We start from the raw sequence: 6,170 nt of genomic DNA, 5'->3' as shown, positions 1-6,170 counted from the left end.
GTGGTATTCCGTTTAGCAACACAAAGTCAACTAAGACAATGTCTAAACAATATTCCATTGTATGAATATACCCAAAGTTGTTTATCCATGTATTAGTTGATGAACAATTTGGGTTGTTTCCACCCTTTGGTTATTATGAATATTGCTGCTATAAATATTCATGTACAAGTTTGTGTGTGGACACATGTTTTCATTTCTCTAGGAGTGGAATTTCTGGATCACATGGTAACTCTATGTTAAAGTTTTATTTTATTTTATTTATTTATTTATTTTGAGACTAAGTCTCGCTCTGTCGCCCAGGCTGGAGTGCAATGGCACGATCTCAGCTCACTGCAACCTCTGCCTCCCGAGTTCAAGCGATTCTCCTGCCTCAGCCTCCCGAGTAGCTGGGATTACAGGCATGTGCCACCATGTCTGGCTGATTTTTGTATTTTTAGTAGAGACAGGGTTTCACCGTGTTGGCCAGGCTGGTCTCGAACTCCTGACCTCAGGTGATCTGCCCACCTCAGCCTCCCAAAGTGCTGGGATTACAGGCGTGAGCCACTACGCCTGGCCTATGTTAAACTTTTTGAGGAACTACTAGATTATTTTCCAAAGTGGTGTCACCACTTAACATTCTCACCAGCAATATGTGAGGGTTCTGATTCCTCCATATCCTCACCAACACTTGTTATTATTAATCTTTTTGATTATAGCCTTCCTGGTGTATGTGTAATTATATTTCATCGTGGTTTTGATTTGTATTCCCTAATGTCTAATGACATCAAGCATCTTTTAACGTGTTTATTGGCCATTTTGATACCTTCTTTGGAAAAATATCTATTAAGATCTTTTGCATTTGTAAATTATCCAACCCATTTGTAAACTGTGTTGTCTTTTTATTATTGCTATATGAATTACAAAAAAAAAAAGTTCTGCTGGGTGTAGTGGCTCACACCTGTAATCCTAGCACTTTGGGAGGCCGAGGTGGGAAGATCACTTGAAGTCAGGAGTTTGAGAACAGCCTGGCCAACATGGTGAAACCCTGTCTCTACTGAAAATACAAAAAATTAGCCGGGTGTGGTGGCACATGCCAGTAATCCTAGCTACTTGGGAGGCTGAGGCATGAGAATCACATGAACCTTGGAGGCAGAGCTTGCAGTGAGTCGAGATCACACCACTTGCACTCCAGCCTGGGTGACAGAGCGAGACTCTGTCTCAAAAAAAAAAAAATGTTCTACAAGTCCCTTATCAGATATATGATTTGCAAAAATATTCTCCCATTCTCTGAGTCTTCAGTTTCTTGGTAGTGTTTTTTGAGAACAAAAGATTTTCATTTTGATGAAGTCCTATTTATCTATTTTTTCTTTTGTTGCTTATGTTTTTGGTGTCATATCTCAGAAAACATTGCCAAATCCAAGGTCGTGAAGATTTAGCCATATGTTTTCTTGTAAGAGTTTTATAGTTTTAGCTTTTTTACTTTTTATTTTTATTTATTTTTTAAACTTTTATTTTAGGTTGGGGGGTACATGTGAAGGTTTGTTACATAGGTGAATTCATGTCATGGGGGTTTGTTGTACAGATTATTTCATCACCCAGGTATTAAGCCCAGGACCCAATAGTTATCTTTTCTGCTCCTCTGTCTCCTCCCACCCTCCACCCTCAAGTAGACCCCAGCGTCTATTGTTTCCTTCTTTGTGTTTATGAGTTCTCATCATTTAGCTCCCACTTATAAGTGAGAACATGAGTTAATTGCTTTTTAGTTCCTGTGTTAGTTTGCTAAGGATAATAGCCTCCAGCTCCATCCATGTTCTTGCAAAAGTCATGATCTCGTTCTTTTTATTTTTTTTCTTTTTCTTTTTGAGATGGAGTCTCGCTCTGTCGCCCAAGCTGGAGTGCAGCGGTGCAATCTTGGCTCACTGCAACCTGCACCTCCCCAGTTCAAGTGATTCTCCTGCCTCAGCCTCCCGAGTAGCTGGGACTACAGGCATGTGCCACCAGGCTCGGCTAATTTTTTTTTTTTTTTTTTTTTTTGAGATAGAGTCTCACTCTGTCACCCAGGCTGGAGTGCAGTGGTGTGATCTCGGCTCACTGCAACCTCTGCCTCCTGGGTTCAAGTGATTCTCCTGCCTCAGCCTCCTGAGTAGCTGGGACTACAAGCGTGTGGCACCGCACCCGGCTAATTTTTTATTTTTAGTACAGACAGGGTTTCACCATGTTGGCCAGGCTGGTCTTGAACTCCTGACCTCAAGTGATCTGCCCACCTCAGCCTCCCAAAGTGCTGGGATTAAAAGCGTGAGCCACCCACCATGCCCAGCTGATCTCGTTCTTTTTTTTTTTTTTTTTTTTTGAGACGGAGTCTTGCTCTGTCGCCCAGGCTGGAGGGCAATGGCGTGATCTTGGCTCACTGCAACCTCCGCCTCCCAGGTTCAAGCCACTCTCCTGCCTCAGCCTCCCAGGTAACTGGGACTACAGGCATGCGCCACCATGCCCAGCTAATTTTTTTTTTTTTTTTTTTTTTTTTTGTATTTTTAGTAGACATGGTGCTTCACCATGCTGGCCAGGCTGATTTCAAACTCCTGACCTCAAGTGATCCGCCCACCTCGGCCTCCCAAAGTGTTGGGAGTACAGGCGTAAGCCACCTCTCCCAGCCCATCTCGTTCTATTTTATGGCTGCATATTTTTTATTTTTATTTATTTATTTTTGAGACAGAATCTTGCTCTGTTGACCAGGCTGGAGTTCAGTGGTGCAATCTTGGCTCACTGCAAGCTGCACCTCCCAGGTTCATGCCATTCTCCTGCCTCAGCCTCCAGAGTAGCTGTGACTACAGGTGCCCGCCACCATGCCCGGATACTTTTTTGTATTTTTAATAGAGATGGGATTTCACCGTGTTAACCAGGATGGTCTCAATCTCCTGACCTCGTGATCTGCATGCCTCAGCCTCCCAAAGTGCTGGTATTACAGGCGTGAGCCACTGTGCCCGGTTTATTTTTAAAATTTTTATTAGAGACAAGGTCTCGCTTTGTTGACCAGGCTAGTCTTGAACCCCTGGCCTCAAGGGATCCTCCTGCCTCAGCCTTCCAAAGTGCTGGGACTGATTACAGGTGTGAGCCACTGTGCCCAGCCAATTTTATTTTTTACATTTAGGTCTTCGATCCATTTTGAGTTAATTTTTATATACCATGTGACATAGGAGTACAACTTCATACTTTTGCATCTGGGTATCTAGTTGTTCCAACCCCATTTATTAAAAACAATATTCTTTCCCCATTGTATAGTCTTTGCACTGTTGTTAAAAAATCAATTGAGCACAGAATCATGGGTTTATTTCCAGAGTGTCAACAGTATTCCATTGAACTATATCCAGCCGTAGGATAAATGCACCTGGTAGCAATAACAAGCATAACCTTCCAATGAGCCTTTATAGCAGATGCACCTGAATGTATGTTCTGAGCTAGGGAATTCAGGAATAGCCAACCTGGAGATTTGTTCCTTGTCTGTAACATCTGCATCTCCAGCCAGTCCCATGGAACATGGGCCATACAGGGGCTTGAGGCCCTGAGTTATGGGTTAAATGAAAGGTGCCAAGTGGATTGTTAAGGGTAGGGTATTCACTGCAAATGCTGTATAAATTACAAAGTACTTTTTGCAAGTGGTTGTGGTTTTCCTGCCCAGCCCACTGCCACTGGATTCTCTCCCTTGTATGTAATCTCCCTAATAAAACCCCATGTCTCATTTGCTGGCTCTGGGACTCTCTTTGGCCTTTTGAACCTGGTGCCTTCCCAACTGAGGTTAATAGGGGTTCACCACAATATCATCCATATGTCAGTACCACACTGTCTTGATTATTGTTGCTTTGTAGTAGGTTTTAAAATTGAAGTGTGGGCCTTCCAACTTGGTTCTTCTTTTTCAAGATTGTTTCACAATTTATTTTTAATTCAAATCATGTTTTTAACCTTCTCTATACCAGGAAATATGTGAAGGGAACAAGACAAGAATGGTCAGTCAGGAAGGAGATGCTCTTAAAAAAATTAACAATGTGGTGGAGATTCTGATAGGGGAACTATTGATGTTTATAACAACATCACAAGGGGATTTAGCCAAATCTGGGAATTGTAAAACTGTGACTGAAGAGACAAGACTGAGAGCTGCTGGGCACAGTGGCTCACAACTGTAATCCCAACACTCGGGGAGGCTGAGGTGGGCAGATCACCTGAGGTCAAGAGTTTGAGACCAGCCTGGCCAACATGGTGAAACCCCGTCTTTACTAACAATACAAAAATTAGCCAGGTGTGGTGGCACCCACCTGTAATCCCAGCTACTTGGGAGGCAGAGGCAGGACAATCACTTGAATCCAGGAGGCAGAGGTTGCAGTGAGCCGAAATTGTGCCACTCCGTCTCAAAAAACAACAGCAACAACAACAACAACAAACACTGAGAGCTGGGAGAAGGAATAAGAGATAACCAAAAGAAGAGGTGAATATACCACATACCACATTCCAAGTAGGGGGAATAGCTTTCTTGAATCATGGAGTTGAGGTATGGCTATAACAAGGGAGAACAGGGTTCAAAAAAGCTTTAGCAGAGAATGCAAGACGAGAGCGGTAAAAGTTCAGTCTGAAGAAGAAGCAGAGACCTGCTTTTGTTTTGTTTTGTTTTGTTTTGTTTTGTTTTGTTTTGTTTGAGACAAGAGTCTTCCTCTGTCGCCCAGGCTAGAGTGCAGTGGCGCCATCTCAGCTGACTGCAACCTCGCCTCCCAGGGTCAAGTGATTCTCCTGCCTCAGCCTCCTGAGTAGCTGGGATTAGAGGCGCCCGCCACCATGCCTGGCTAATTTTTGTATTTTTAGTAGACACGGGGTTTTACCATGTTGGTCAGGCTGGTCTCGAACTCCTGACCTCGTAATCCACCTGCCTCGGCCTCCCAAAGCCCTGGGATTACAGGCGTGATCCACCGCACCCAGCCAAGAGACCTGCTTTTTATCGCAAGGACGATGAAGAGTCATTTTCAACATTTAAAGAATGATGGGGGAACATAATCATTTTACATTTAGAAGTGTCGCTCTGGCTGTAGAGTGGAAAACGGCTAGAAATGCAGAATGCTGAAGGAAGGGACACAATTAGGGGTCTTTTGAAGGAAAAGATGGTGCAAGTTGAACTGTGATGGTGGCAGGAGCATAGAGAGGAGTGGGAAGACTGTGAGACACTTCCTAGGGAGTGTTTACAGGACTTGATTATTCCCCAGAGGTGAGAGGTAAGGGAGAGAGGAATGGAAGCTGGCTCCTAATTTGTCATGATATGAAACTTTGAGCATGTTGTAGCTTTTGAATAATGTAAACCCCAGATTAACAAAATTAAAAATGGGAAAGTGGAGTCTTTTCTATTTTCCAAAAATCTCCCAGGAAACAAAATTATGCCTGTAACTTGTGTGGCCTTTAGCTATTGTGCATTTTTGTTTGTTTGTTTGTTTTAAACCACTTTGAGTGATCCTTATAAATACATAAATGCCGGTGCGAACAGGGAACATGAAAACCAAGTGAGAGGTTGTGACTGCAGGCATTCCAAGGCAACCCAGATGGTGTTCCTGACAATAGAACAGTTTCTCTCCATCTACTGTTGTCTCCCACCTAGACTAGGAGAGCTTCCCAAGCAGTCTTCCAACTTCCAGTCTTGTCTTTTCCAATTGTCCTCTCCATCACTGCAGTGCAACCACAATAGTTTTTCAAAAAGGCACATCTCAGACTGTCATCCCCTTTATATAAAACTTTCCAGTGGCTTCCTATTGCCATCAGGACAAAGTTCAGACACTCAACATCGTTGTTTCTGCATAATCTGGCGCCCGCCTGCCTGCCTGCTTGATCTCTTGCTACTCTCTACCTTACATGGTGCTCCAGCCACACTGAACTGTCCTCAGTTCCTCTAACAATCCGTGCTCGCTCTCTCACCTCTTGGTTCTCTTTTACTGCATCTTTCTTTGCCTACTATTATGCCTACTTGTGTTTCAGGTCCTGCCTTAGACATCTCTTCCTCTGGAAAGCTTCCCTGACCTTTCAGATTTGGGTTAGCGACCTCCTTTTGTGTAGCATCGTTGCATGCCTTGTGTCAATCAATTTGATGGGGTTCAGCTTTCTTGTGGTCTGGTTTGGTCTAGGGATAGATTTTAGACTTTCAGAAAAAGTGAATGGACTGTGTT

Source organism: Pongo abelii, chromosome 7 (assembly GCF_028885655.2).
Source record: "Pongo abelii isolate AG06213 chromosome 7, NHGRI_mPonAbe1-v2.0_pri, whole genome shotgun sequence".
Taxonomy (NCBI): domain Eukaryota; kingdom Metazoa; phylum Chordata; class Mammalia; order Primates; family Hominidae; genus Pongo; species Pongo abelii.
Note: the sequence above shows the minus strand (reverse complement) of the source record.